We start from the raw sequence: 15,520 nt of genomic DNA on the forward strand, positions 1-15,520 counted from the left end.
AAAACTTCCTTAGCTTTTGATGAACTTTCTCTCAGGACAAGTAATTCTTACTGGAGTGTCCCCAAAGTCTACTTTAGAGTGCAGAGAGAAGAACCTCCTGTTAGACTTGGTTTTGCTGGCAAGGCCCCTCTTTCCAGTCTGTCTTACCCAGTGTATACCACAACCACCACACCCCACCCCCTGACCCTCTACTGCACTTAAGGGAGGCTCTTGCCTGCTTCTCACCTCCTGGAGAGGCTAAAGTCAAACCAGAACAGCCAACCTGCTGTGGAGATTGGCTCTCCAGTGATAGCAAGCTGTGGAATCAGTGGGATCAAGTCTCATGCTGGTTTCATCTTGGAAGTAAATCAAACACATCTTTCAAAATCAAGATAATTTTTTGCTAGAAATATCTAACTTTTATGTGGCTTTTTGCAACAGTGTTTATTTTAAACTTAAGATCACAGCAAAGAAAAGAATGCATTTTTTTATCATTATCAGAAAAAGCACACAGAGAGGGTGTGTTTGAAAGGAATCAGGGACACTTATCACCATGGAGTTCAAGCTGTGCACTTTTAGCGGGTACAAGATCTACCCTGGACATGGGCGGCGCTATGCCAGGACCGATGGGAAGGATTTCCAGTATCTTAATGCCAAATGTGAGTCCGCATTTCTTTCCAAAAGGAACCTTCGACAAATTTTCTGAACTGTCCTGTACAGAAGAAAACACAAGGAAGATCAGTTGGAAGAAATTCAAAAGAAAAGACCCTGCTTGCAGTCAAATTCCAGCAGGCCATCACGGGCACTTCTCTGGCTGATATAATGGCCAAGAGGAATCAGAAACCCGAAGTTAGGAAAGCTCAGCGAGAACAGGCTATCCGAGCTGCCAAGGAAGCAAAAGAGGCTAAGCAGGCATCAAAGAAGACAGCAATGGCTGCTGCCAAGGCCCCCACAAAGGCAACCACTAAACAATAGATTGTGAAGCCTGTGAAGGTCTCTGCTCCCAGACTTGGTGGGAAATGCTAATTTGGTAGAAGAGAGTTTAAAAATAAAGATTTGTTTTTAACTCTACAAGAAAAAAAAAAGAAAGAGAAAGAAAAAGAAAAAGAAAAAAGAGAAAAGAAAGAAAGTAAAAGGAAGGAATCAGATGTTGGAGTAGTTACTGGGTTTGCGTTGGGTCACATCTCCCCCTTCTGGATGTGCCTCCATCTTCCTTCCATGTCTCTGTTTCTTTTCTGTGACAAAACACTCTGACAGAAGCTACTTAGCAGAGTGGGGTGGGTTTATTCCTGCTCACAGTTCTAGGTAATCGTTCCTTATTACAGGACAATCCCTAATCCACAGTCCCAGGGCGAGCTCTCCAGGCTGCTCCATAGGCCACCCAATGCTGTCTTTGGCAGCACACAGGGTCAGCTCTCCTGCTCTCATGCCCTCAGGGCAGGCTCACCTCTACTCTAGAGTCCAGAGCCAGCTCCCAAGTGTTGCTCAGTCAAGGCTCAGGGTCCACTCTCCCAAGAGCTACAGCCTGAGAGGGACTGGGTGTGTCTCAGGGCGCGAAACAAAATAATTGGGACTAAGGAAAGGAAGAGATGGCAGAAGAATTGGTAACTGACGAAGGACTCTGTAAATATTTGTAAATATAGGTCTCTTGACTGTCAAGAATTATTAAAATAGGGGGAGAGTGGTAATGGGGGGAGGATGGGGAAGGGAACATCCATAGAGAAGGGGAGGGGGAGGGGTTAGGGGGATGTTGGCCCGGAAACCAGGAAAGGGAATAACAATCGAAATATAAATAATAAATACAGAAAAGGCATAAAGGAAAAAATCCTGGGACACATATTTAAAGAATAATTTTTACTTAAAATCCTAAGTTCTGGATGCTGGGAGAATCCTTTCTGTTCCTCTGCAAACAACAGCAACAATGGCTCCCAACTTTGATTAAAAACATAGAGAGAGCACTCTCCAGATTGTACCTGAATGAAAAATGTCCAGGGGGACAGGAGGCAACCAGAAAAATCTTCCTGTTTTAAACAGGTCCCTTTCAAAGGATGGGAACCTCTGCCCCGTCTTCCTGACAGGGCAGGTCGCCAGGTGGGACCCTGAGGAAGGGACCTGAAACTTCCAAAGAACGGAGGAACTTGTGCCACTTGATGCAAGCAAAGACGGTTTCTACTGCCTGAGATTTTTATTACAAAGGTTGTTCAACTGGACAATTACAACTCGAGAATGGCCCAGAAATCCAAGCGTCCTCCTCCTTGCCAGAGTACAGTCTCTAAACACGACCACCACTGTCTGCTAGGTCATCTCTGAGAGCGCTGCCTCATCCAGATGAACACTTGGCCCAGATAGGCTGTGACTCAGATGGTGAATAATGTGGTTCTCAACCTTCCTAATGCTGCGACCCTTTAATATCGTTCCTTGAATTGTGGTGACCCCCTAATCATAAAACTATTTCCGGTGCTACTTCATAACTGTAATTTTGCTGCTGTTATGAATCCTAATGTAAATATCTGTGTTTTCTGATGGTCTTAGGTGACCCCTGTGAATTGACCCCCAAAGGGGCACGACCTACAGATTGAGAGGTGCTGATGTAGAAGAATGAGAGCTGGGCCTGTCAGGAGGGGCTGAGGGGTTTCCTGGGAGGAAGCCACCTAAGGGTCCAGGGTTGAGGACAGGGTGCTCTGCACAGAGGAACCCACCACACCCAGTCCTGTTTCTGCGCCGGCTTCCGGTGATGTCCCATCAGGAAACCTTTTCTTTCCCGATCTCGGATCACTGGATTCAAAGTTCAAATCTCGGTGGGACCTCCATTTGTTGGCTCCTGCACTGGCACGGTACCGAGAATCGGGTGAAAGCCTGTGGGATTAAAGAAACACACACACACACAGGTTATCGTGTCAAGCCAGGAGAGGGAGAGAGAGAGAGAGAGAGAGAGAGAGAGAGAGAGAGAGAGAGAGAGAGAGAGAGAGAGAAGAGGAGGAGGAGGAGGAGGAGGAGGAGGAGGAGAGAGAGAAGAGGAGGAGGAGGAGGAGGAGGAGGAGTCTCCTGTAGCTTTATTCACCACTTATATACCCAAGTTCTCCAGGTAGAAAATATCTGGGAAGCACAGTGGGAAACCCTGGCTCATGACTACCTGGCTCGTGACTTCCTTCGGTAACAAATGACCAACTAGGAGACCTGAATTAATTAGGGAGAAATCCGAGAAGACCAGCCTAAATCTCAAGGATAAAGGCTGAGGAAGTCAAAAGGCAGGGGTAAGTTGACCACCACCCAGGTGTGGCCCAGGTGTGTCGGTTCCAGATGCATCAGCCGGGCTCAGCAGGGGTCGTTCGGTGGAGACACCCGGTGTTTACTCAGGAGATACTTGGTATTTTCTTCCTGTGCCATAAATTCATGGGAGAGTCTTTTGTCTAACAATCTCAAGACTTTATGGCAGTAATCTTAACTGTGGCCATACAGTCACAAAGCGGCCAGACCCAAATCCAATACGGCTCCCTACATCACTTGAGATTTTGTCCCCTTTCCCCATCTGTTGTTCACTCCAGGTGCTCTAGCAGTTCTTAGATTGGTAGATGTTGGGGTGGGCCTGGGTAGTAGCTGAGCTGGTCAGCCCGCCAGCTCTCCTATCCCCACACGACCAGGGCCAGCTCTCCAGCACTGCCCCAGCAAAAGTCAGGACCAGCTCACCTGGCTGCAGCAGCTGTTGAGAGGGTGGGGCCAGCTCTCCTGCACCAGCCAGGCCAAGGGACAGGACCAGCTCTCCTACTCTTAAGACAAGAGGGTCAGCTCTGCCATGGTGCAGTGGGTGAGGGGTAGGGGCAGCTCTGTACAGCCCTCTGACATCCATCAGGTTCCTGGAAACAGCCCAGACTAGAGAAGTTCACATGGCCTTTGGTGGTACCATCATCCATGGACATTGACACAGACCCCTGTTACTGCAAGGTCACAGACTGAGACATGGCCCTCAATGACAACACAGGCCTTTATATCATCATGGTCTCAGGTAACAGCATAGGCTACTCACTCAGGCTCTTCCTCACTACCCTCTCCCCTCCATTTCCAGTTTTCTTATAGTGCACTGGCAGGGACCTGCCCTGGTCTTCGGAATGAATGGAAGAAGAATGACAACCTCAGGTGAATGTCAAAGACTGATGATCTCTGACTCTGTAACTCTCTCTTACTATTTTGTGCTAATAAGTGCTGGTTTCATACTATTCTGTGGCTAAATGCCACTGTTTTCTGTTAATAATCACCTGCTGATAGTAGCAGAAGGACTAAGAAGGGGGGGGGAGGCTTAATTGCTAGGCCCTTTCTCCCTGGCTCAAGGGCCTCTTACTGGCAGGATAGAGGCTTGGGACTCATTAACTCTTTGTGAACCACAGAGAAAAGAAATGCAAAGAATATCATTTATAGAGATAATACACACACACACACACACACACACACACACACACGTATGTATGTATGTATGTACATGTACATATGGGGATGAGCCCCAACAGCCACCCTTCATTTCTTCTCTCAGCTTTTTTATATCTTCTTAGACAAAAGTTCTTTAGACAACTACCTCATAGATAAAATGTTACACAAAAGGGGAGTCACAGAAGTTTAGAAGTTCAAAGCAATGTTTCTTTCTGTAAGCTCATTATAAGTTCAAAGCAACAGTACCACGTGGCCTTGCTTTATCATAGTGCACAGCTGTGGACTCATCTTTGGACCTGACCTAGAAGGTTGTTCCTTGATCACACATCTGTCCCACATCTGTCTCTTCTTTGTGCAATTTATGAAAGCTCATTGTATTCCTTATTATGTAGCCTTCATTTAGTATTCTATGAGAAGGGGCCACAACTTTATCTTCCTGTCAAAACAATTAAAACCATCCTTTAAAATGTTCTTCCTAAAATCATTTGATTCAAATCAGGAATTCTATAGAATTGAATTCATCTAAACAGCATTAGTTCATGAAAGGTCATCTTCATGTCGATCTGCAGGAAATTTGCCCAAGAGGTTGTGCTGAGGCCCAGGAATCATTAGGCACTGTCACTATTGTGACAGGAAAGGCAGATCAGCAGTGAGAAGCAACCCCGGGATGAAGCCTCTAAGAACCTGCATCTCAGAGTTTACCCATCACAGGCCGTGCAAAATGGTGGACCATCTCCAGAAAATTTACTTGCCTTAGACTTTCCGAGATGGCATCGGCCAGTACACAGTCCGTTTACCTTCCTTTCCCTCTTTCTCTCCACCACACTTGCTCATCATAGGGGCACCCACCCATTGCACCCTGCGGCAGTCAGAGGACCTCTGAAAGTCTTTAGTTCTGCTTGCCTACTCAGTATGGCTGCAGGCAGGCCTGTCAGGACTAGTTTTCAATACATAAGCTTTAAAAGGAAACACATTTTCACACCACATCAGTCATTTTTCTCTGGTGTTGAAAGAAATCAGTACGTTTATCCTTCACAGGACTGTCCTTCACATTGACATTTTGCCTGCAATTAAGACACCAGGGGATATCACATTTCAGACAACACTTACCTTCAGCTTTACCCCCACCAAAACCTAATTTCATTTTGACCTAACTTCCTTGAAAGCAAACAATGTACACATTGTACTTTCACTCCTGAAAACTGTCTGTATCTAAAATAGCAAAGATTTTCTACATCATCATAAACTACTGTCTTTCAGTTAACTACCTTTTAGGTACAAGAAATTGGAAGACACTAGGACAAGCCTCTGTCACTTGCTCTGTGACCAGAGGGGAGTATGCCACCATGGGGCAGTGTGCCACCATGGGGCAGTGTGCCACCAGAGGGCAGTGTGCCACCAGAGAGCAGTCTGCCTCCAGAGGGCAAACTGCCACCAGGGAGCAGTGTGGCACCAGAGGACTTAGAGGAGAGATGGAGAGGATTAAATGGGTGTAAGGAAAGTGCCTATAGCTTGGTAGACATTTTCTAAAACTGCTAATCTCTCAAATCCATTTTCTATGTCCAGTTTTCCTTCTTCTGAGTAGTAATTTGGAAATATCTGATAGCTAAAACTCTTTCCTAATGAAAAGTCCACATAGTTTTCTGGGAGGCATCTCGAAGGGATGGGGCTCAGGGATCCTTCAGGCCTTCTGTTGATGTCCTGGGCAAGCCTCAGCCTGGCAGCTTACATGGAGGATGTGGGCATGGATACCCCTGAGAATTCAATCTAGACTGGTAGGGTGTGACTCCGTCTTCATCTCCCGATGGGAGTGACAGTTCTCATCCTGACCTTCCTCTCTAATGACTCCTATAGGAACATGCACGTGTGCTCCCTCTCTCTGTCAATCTTTAGCTATGTGTGCATTTACTCTCTGAGGACTCCCGCTGTGTAGAGGGAGGGACTATTTTTTTCTCTTAAATTTATTTATGTAGTGTATATGAGTACACTGTCGATGTCTTCTGATACACCCTAAGAGGGCATCAGATCCCATTACAGATGGTTGTGTGTGAGCCACCGTGTGGTTGCTGGGAATTGAACTCAGGACCTCTGGAAGAACAGCCAGTCCTCTGAAACCCTGAGCCATCTCCCCAGCCTGAGGGAGAGGCTCTTTAGAAATCATGCATGGTGTCTGGCAGGTATATAAAGAGTGGAATGTCCAGATAACACCTTAAAAATACTTATTGATACATGTATTTGTTTGTACAGGGTGACTTTATATATACAACAAGAATGCAGGAGCTGAGAAGGCCAGAAGGCATCAGATCCCCTGGAATTGGTGAGGCAGGCGGTTGTGCACTGCCTGAGGTGGGTGTGGAGAACCAAGCTCAGGTCCTCTGCAGGAGCAGTAACTACCCTTAATCCCTGAGCAAAGTCTCTGGCTCCCATTCATAATAACTGCAATAGAGTGGAACTACAAAAATGACCTCCTGGGTCCCTCAGACCTGCGCTGAGATAGCCACTCAACTCCCTCTGCAGCAGTATCTTCTCTCTCCCACACCTCAGAGCTTAGCTTCCTACTTATCTCTCTTTTCTCCCAAGGTATTATTCTACCCGAAGGTGGTCACTACAGGCATCTCACAGGTACAGTGTCACCAGTCTCTCAGTTGTCACAATAAGGCTGGCTGCTGGAATACAAAATGATTTGAAAGGAGTGGGACATTCCTGCCCAACTATGCACGGAGCACAGACCTGTTTGACTGCTAATCCCTGTCTTTCCACGGTCTCTCTAGTCTTCCTTTACATCAAATTCACCTGAAACAAACCATGGGAGATGAGACATTGCTGTTGACTCCTCTCCACCCTGTTCGTTACTTTGTATCATTTGATTTGTGTATGTTCTCTGAGTCAGCCCATGTTGTTATGTGTTGCAGGAGAGACCCTACATTTTGTGTATGACCAGCCAGCAGACCACTGAGTCATTCAGATAGTCTAAGTTACTGAACCCAGCCACCCTACACCCAAAGCCACTTTGTATCACTATGCTCCTCCCCATTTACCTCTTTATCAGATAAACAATAACGGCACTGAGATGTTTTCAGGAAATCTCTGGCCAAGGCCAATGTGGCTTCCTGGGTATCACCTTGGACAGCTGTCACAGTCACCACTTTGAAAGGCTTTTTCTAGGGTCTGGGTTGCAAAGATGAGTCCCTGGAAAAACATTGTCCAACTCATGTCCTGTGTCCCACATAACCTCCAGCCTGCTTCCAGAAGCCTTGTTGAAGTTCCACCCACCCCCAAAGGTAAGATGTAGCTACGATAGCTGTTACCAAGCTTGGCAGGACATGAAGTTTTAATAAGGGCACAGTGTGGTTTCACCTAGTGTTTCTGTTTGATCGGGGAGCTGAAAGCCTTGTGGTTACTGGAGCAGAACGATATGGGTTAGCAAAAGTTCCTGTAAGAACCGCCTGTGCCCCAGATTAGGCTAAGCTCAGTTTAACCTGGGGATGGGCTGGGATTTAGCAAATATGTTTTTCTCACCTCAGTGACCTAGGTTGACCTGTAGCCTCGAGAGAGAAGGGTCCCCATCCCCATCTATCATTAGTCAGGTGCGGGACCTTGGAAGCTGTGTTGGGCCTTCCTGAGTACAGCAGCAATGCTACCACCATCACTACCACCACCACCGCAGGGCAGAGTTGGAGCATCTGCACCAGGCATGCAGGCAACAAGGACAGAGGAAGCCCACTGTAGGCTGCTGATACAATCTGCCTCTGGCAGGAGCATTCTCTCCACACCTGACCTGGTTTGAATGTGAACTGTCTCCCACAGGTTCCCATGTTAGAACATTTGGCCCCCTTCTGGTTGTGCTGTTTAGAAAGCTTATGAAATCTTTGGGAGGTGAGTCCTAGCTGGAGGTAGTGGGTGGACCTTGGAGTTTTACAGACCAGCTTCCTGTTTACTCTCTGCTTCCAGACTATGGATGTGATGAGACCAGCTGCCAATGTATTGGTTCCATAATCATGGTGACTGGTGCCATTGGGAATCATTGCTAAGACAGCACCTTAGAGATGAGCATCTCCAGATGAAAAGGAAAAGTCCTACCCATGCTACCACCTGCAGTACCAGCAAAGGCACTAAGACCAACCAGGCTCTGGTTCTTACTGCCATACCACAGGAACCACCAAGTTGGAGCTGGTGGGTTTGTCCAGGGCCTTGGGAATATGGAGGGGAAGGTGTTTCACAAAGAGATTCTAGGCAATCTGCCATATTGCCAAAGTACAGAAGCAAGGACAGGGTATGATCAGGGTTTGAAATTCCTGTTGGGCTGGTTGAGCTTGTCACCTGCCACCTCTTCCCCATCCCTGATTCTCCAAGGATCAAGGTCATCCCAAGAATGAGAAACTTGAATCAGAATCCCACTGGGTGTTCTGGCATGTGGAGATCAGCTCAGCCATGCCCTTGTGGGGAAGTCAGCAGTCAGAGGCTGTGGAGAAGGCCGGAGCTGAATAGGTGATTTACTGACATATCAGCACAAACGTGGCCTGGTGTGCCTTGTGAGCATGGCCACACCTGTCTTTGTTTTCAACCCACACAAACTTCCTGTAAGTGGTTTTCTCCTGGCCACACCTCTCTCTCTGCCCCAGGTCAAACGGGAGCCTGCTGGATGCCCTGCACACAAAGCCCCATGACACACTGTCCTCAAGTTTCCCTGTCTAATCTTTGTTTACAAGTGTCCACACAAAACCACAACTCTCACCTTGACAAGAATAAGAGTTTACTCAGGGGCCATTTTGGGTGGCCATGGCCTCAGGAACACAGATGTAAGTCACTCCAAATTCCATGTCCCAGTGCAGAAGCAGTTTCAAGTTTTACAGAACAGAGAAAGGCATAAATCAAGGCAAGTTTAAAATGCATTGGTGGGTTATTTCAGAAGCAGGTTCAACAAGATGTGGGTAGACTTTCTATAGGCTGCAGATACTACCTGAGCTTTTATGTTATTGGAAGCTAGGGATCTGCTAAAGTAATAGATTAATTTTTTTTCCTTTAGTTATAAAAAGTTAGTTCCAGCTCTGAGATGGGTGAGGAACAGTGTTGAGGGCCAGAACTAGATAACTAGCAGCACTAATCAGTCAGTCAGTATCCGCAGACACAAAGAGGAACCCTGCAAGGATCTATGCAGGGAAGTGAACCTCGAAGAGATGAGAACAAAATCCTGGTGCAAGTTGACTTTGTCAACTTGGGAGCCTGATGCCAGGTGTTTCACTGTCAGCATATTGAAAACACAGTACAGTTTGGGAAAAAGTTTCCAGGCTATAATCATCCCCATTACAGGAGCACAATAAAGCTTAAGGTGTGACCATATAAAGACTCCTTTGCAAAGTATGTGTGACCATAGCTTAAAGACCTAGAACCCAGTGTGGTCCCTGGTAGAGAGAGCACAGAGGTCAGCTGGCCGTAGAATACATGTGGCATTCCCATAACATGGACTCTGTGAGCTGTGAGATAAAGGTAAGGATAGGGAGGGAGAGGCTGGGATAAACATTCTGGGGAATGTGGGTGAGGTCTGCACATATAGCAAAGGGTGGGTGAGGCATCTATGCCTCCACAGATAGCAAAGGGTCACCAGGTCATTAAAATATCCACTTCCAACCTTCTGGTTGGAAAATAGATATTTTATATCCTTCTTTGAGGAGGACCCTTGCATATTTAACATTCCTGGTTCCCTAGTGCTCTCTGAGTGCAAGGACCTTTGTGTCTCCAGTAGACAAAAAGAGGGATTTTGTGACATTTTTATAGATGTATTGTTGTGAGATGGTTTTCTCTAAGATGACTTAGACATGGGTTTAAGCCAATAGAAAGTCTTTATTATCCAGCTAGTGACTACACTGGGTGATTGGTGCCCCAGTGTAGCCCCAAGCTTTTCTCAGGGTGAGCTTTTAAGCACAGAAAAGACACCGTGGGTCTACATAATTCAGTTAACAAGAGCAGCCAGAAGCAGACCTACAGAAGCCAAAAGGGAAGATTAGTACATTCAGAGACTTTCTTACAACTCTGAGCTTTGATAAATAAGGTCTTGTTTTTGTTTTGGCAGATGGTGCTGCCTAAATGTTGAGCTTCAAAGCCTGAATGGTGCTTCCATCATGGAGTCAGTTCTGCTAAGGTCTGGGGAACTTTAACAGTATGTAACACTATGTAACAATCTTGTCCATGTGTATGTAACACTATGTAACAATCTTGTCCAGGTGGAGCCCTCTGTTTCCCTTCCTGCTCTTCCTGCTCCCCACCTCTAATGGTTCCACTCATGCTTTCCCATGAGCCATACATGATAGCTACTCCCTGCTTTTGCTTAATAGGATGATCTCCCAATGCCATCCATCCTCCACTGTAGTTTAATGAAACTCTACTCATAATGGACAGCATTTTCATTATCCATTGCTGCACTGCAATATCTAGGCTGATTCTATGATTTGGCTACAGTGTAGCCAGTGAACAGTATAGCAACAGGCCCTGGTATGCAGGTGTCTCTACAGAAAGCAGACTTTGATTCCTCTGGGTTTGCACCTAGAAATGCTATAGCTGAACTCAACAATAACTCAGTCTTAGTATTTCAGACACTGGCACCTGTTCTCACAGTGGCTCTACTAATTTACACTTACACCACAGTGTTTATTGTCTCAGGGTTGCAGATGTCTGTCTTCTTGCTGTGTCCTTGCAGTGCAAAGTGATCCCTCTGGAACCCCTTTCATAGGGCATAGATCTCAACATGAAGGTTTCATCCACTCAGATAGTCCTTCCTGTAGTAGTTTGGATGAGAATGGTCCACATAGGCGCATATATTTTAGTGCTTGGTCACTGGGGAGAGGCACTATTTCACTATTTAAAAATGTTAGGAGTTATTTGGCCTTGATGGAGGAAATGTGCCACTGAGGATAGAACTTGAAGTTTCAAAATCCCAAGACAAGCCTAGTGTCTCTTTCTTCCTGCTGCCTGCAGATCTGGATGTAGAACTCTCAGCTACTTCTCCGAAATCAAATCTGTCAGCATGTCCATCATATTCCCCCTCTATGATGAAAATGGTTGGAACCTCTGAAAATGTAAGCAAGCCCCAATTGTATACCCTCTCCCTTTTTAAAATAAGACTTGCTGTGGTTATGCTGTCTCTTCACTCCAATGGGTCACTGACTAAGACATTATTCAAAACCTGAACTTCCAAATATTATCAACGTGAGGGTAATGGTTTCAGCATGAATTTGAGGGACACAAGCAGACAAACTCTGGCTAGGAGTTTTACACATTTTGGGCTTTACATCTAAACCAAAGCAGAATGGGGCATCTCTCCAAACTCTCTGAAGGGTGACAAGACAGGAAGTAGAGTTCCTTCCTGGAAACATAGGTCAGTGGTGGGCACCCTCCAGGAAGAGCTACCATGTGCAAGTGAACTCCCCCTCTCCCTTCTTTCAGTTGCCACCAGCTCAAAATAACCCCACATCAGTGTGGCAGATACTGAGGTGAGGTTCTCCAGTCCTACAGTAACAATAGATTCCCACCGTGAGCACAACGCTGTCAATTCTCACTGCAACACATACCAGCAACTTAAAATTTCACAAGCCCCTACTGCCTTCCGAGAGTAACCAAAAGTCAGGAGGGAAACAGCCCAAGTTGGTGCATAGGCTCCCATGTACACCAGGGACTAGGGATCCTCTTCCCTTGTTCTAGGATCTAGGGTACAGCTTTAGCTTACAGTTGGTAAGAAATCAAAGAGCAAGTGCCAAAGGTCATAGATCAAAGGTCACGTCATTCTTCAAAAGGCGTTCTGGATTCACAGGTACAACTACCCTTGGCTGCGGGACAGCTGAGAACAGTGCAGTCTCAGCTAGAGTTACTCCTGTCTCAGTTCTGAACTCCTGCTGTGGCTGGAGCTGCTCTTTGCAGAAAGAGAAGGGCTGTGGTGAAAATGCAAGTCGATCACACATGCTGCTGTGAGAACAGACACCAGGGTTAGAGAATGCTTATGGGCGAATGCAGCAAGGCATGGAACTCTGAGATGAATGAGAGGATCAGTAGCTGGATGTGAGATGGCAAAGCTAAACAATGAAGGCCAGGGCTCTGAGGCAGAGGCAGCAGGCCGGGAGGTGCCCCAAAGCCCCCTAGGCACAGGTGAGATACATTTACATAGTCTTATTTCTCACACAGGTAAATGTACCACGCAGCTGTAACTGAGGACAGCTTCCAACAAGAATCCTCTACCTATTTCAGGAGACTGGGCAAACCCTACAGACAGGACACAAGGTGTGAGGTAACCAAGAAAGATGACAATTACATCTTGGTGGCTATGTTAGAGTTAACGCTCTCCCACAGTAAAGCTACAAGCTGGTTATGGGACTGTGAGAATGACCAGAGCTTAGGACAATTAGCAGGGCTTGAGTCACTTATAAGTCCCGAGATTGTAACGCTGACCAAGTGATAAACAGCAGATATTTGAGGTCAGTGGCTAACAAGTCACAAGGCAGGGTTTCAATGCCCCCACTAGGTGGGCAGCCCATGCATGGACACTGCATGGCCATAGTTCTGATGGGCCAGGGAGCCGTGCGTGGAATGTGTGGGAGCATAAGAGCCCAGAGAGTAACCCGCCTGTATCTAGTTTCTGCCATGGTCCCACAAAAGTTCCCAGACAAGGAAGTTCATGCCTTTTCCTCTCTTAGAATGCCCTGGCCGCCCTCCCCCACTTTCTCTCATTTCCTCTAATTTTTTTGTCTTTCCTCAGTTGCCCACTTTCCTGTAATAATTCTTGATGGAGCTTACTTCTGTTTTGCATGGCACCACAAGAGGCTGCACCTTTAATCTTCTGTCCCAGGTCACCCTTTGGTAACTCAGAGTTCCAGTACTCTAGGTTCTTGGGTCATCCACACATGGGTCTGAAAACCTCTGTGCTATTAGGGAGGGAGGGAGGATGGAATTGTCCCTTTATAGACAAGGGAAGCGTGCTCTCACAATGACCACAGTGGCTGCCAGGTCACAGCTCCTGCTAGGGCCAAGCTTTACTGTGGCATCATGATGACAGAGTCCTTGGATGTCTGTGTCATCCAGACCCTATGTGTCCCTCAAGCAACCTTGTGTGCAGGGTGCTGGGTGCTGCTCTTAGAAACTAAGGCCCACGTGAGGGAGGCACTTTATTTATTTCCGGTTTCTTCAATCTTACACAATAGCTTTTGTCTTCCTGTTTTACGGGCAAAGAAACCAAGACTTGTCTGTCAGTGGAGCTCACTACTGGACAGTTTGAAAGCAGCTGAGCCCAGCTTAGCTGCCCATAATGCTCTGAGGCATAGCTGGTCCTGCCTTCCTATGCGTCTGCAAGATTTTCTTAGGATACTGTTGCAGGTATCTCTGCTCCATTTCCAAATCCCACTAAGGCGCACTCTAGAATTTGGATTGTCAAAGATGAGGAAGAATTTAAAGTGCCCACCTCCAAGAAGGAAACAATTAAGTGACCACCAAGAAATGATTGATGAGGACTAGGGCTTCAGCTCCTTTAAAGGGACTCTGGAGGGAGGCTCCCTGTTGTTGCTGGCACCCCTTGGTGGGAGACAGTGAATCACTCTACTAAGGCTTTAGTGCAGAGGTTGTGGGATGACCTTCAGAGCAGGCTCTGAACATCTGCATGACAATCCCTCCCTCCTCCTTCCTCCTCCCTTCCTCCCTTCCACTATTCTCTTCCCTTCTTCTCTCCCCACCCCTTGTTCTTCTGCTAAGGATTGAGTCCAGGCCTTTGTGCATGCTAGACAAATTCTCTACCACTGAATTATATCCCAAGCACCCTCTCATTTTTTTAATTTTGAGGCAGGATCGCACTAAATTGCTGAGGTTGGTCTTGAACTCACCCTAACCCAGGCTGGCCTTGAACAAACTCTGTAGCCCAGGCTGGCCTTGGGACTTTCTCAATAGCTGGGACCGTGTGTGTGTGTGTGTGTGTGTGTGTGTGTGTGTGTGTGTGTGTGTGCCATTGCACCTTATCTCTACTTCTTTTCTGTATTGTATGCAAACAGGATTATACAATGGCTAAGGGAAGTCCTATCCTAGGAGCTGTTGTGACTTTTAGAAAAAGTCCCCCATGTGATTAGCAGAAGCTTTCTTTTTTGGCTTGATTTGGGGTCTAACTGTGAGAAAGGATCTTTTTATATAGCTCTAGCTGTACTAGAACTCACCCTTTAGACAGGCTGGCCCCTAACTCACAGAGGTCTGCCTGCCTCTGCCTCCCAAGTGCTAGGATTAAACGTGTACACTACCATATTCTCAACAGAAAAAGAAAGACAGAGTCGGGGGCGATGGGGGAGGGAGGGGGATGGGAGGGAAAGAGAAGAGAAGAGAAGAGAAGAGAAGAGAAGAAAAGAGAAGAGAAGAGAAGAGAAGAGAAGAGAAGAGAAGAGAAGAGAAATATACAGAACTCTACCCCAACCTGGTGATTTGGGTATGACTTTTAATGAATGTAATGTAAACACTGTTTAACAGAAATCTTTGTCTAGAGTTTTGAAACTGTAGATGACCTTTGTTCGATGTAAGAGAACATTATCTGTGAAAGAAATGGAACTTTATCCCCCAGCTGGCTGCAGCACGCTTGTCGGATGCATAGAAAGTCCTGTTAGGGGGAGCTGTGGGTCAGATTTTGGACTGGTCACTGCTTTTTGTTTCTCTGGTGATTATTTATTTATTTATTTATTTATTTGGTTTGGGGGCTGTCGTAGTTTGTTATGTTGCTGTTAGAAATCATTCTGACCAAAAGCAGGTTGGGGAAGAAAGGGTTTGTTTCAGCCTACACTTGTATCACAGCCCATTAGAGGAAGTCAGGGCAGGAACCATAGAAGATCACTGATTGCTCTCTAACTCATATTATATTCCCTTTCTGTTTCTCTCTGTCACTCTCTGTCTCTGTCTGTCTCTCTCTCTCTCCCTGTGTGTGTGCATGCGTGTGTGTCTTGTGTCTTGTGTCTGTGTGTCTATGCTTGTGCGTGTGTCTGTGATATGGAGACCCACTATGAAACCCTGCCTGCGATTCTGGCATTCACAAGGATTCACCGGCTGCTAATCCCACCAGGCAACAATAAGACTACCACTACCGTTTTTGAGTCAATTTTGAAGCCAGCTT

At 46.4% G+C, this 15,520-nt stretch overlaps 1 pseudogene; it reads left to right on the top strand.

Moving 5' to 3' along the window:
- Positions 1–532: 532 nt before the first annotated feature.
- Positions 533–1,005, top strand: LOC116893507 (annotated as a pseudogene).
- Positions 1,006–15,520: the final 14,515 nt, after the last annotated feature.

This window comes from Rattus rattus, chromosome 2 (assembly GCF_011064425.1).
Source record: "Rattus rattus isolate New Zealand chromosome 2, Rrattus_CSIRO_v1, whole genome shotgun sequence".
Taxonomy (NCBI): Eukaryota; Metazoa; Chordata; class Mammalia; order Rodentia; family Muridae; genus Rattus; species Rattus rattus.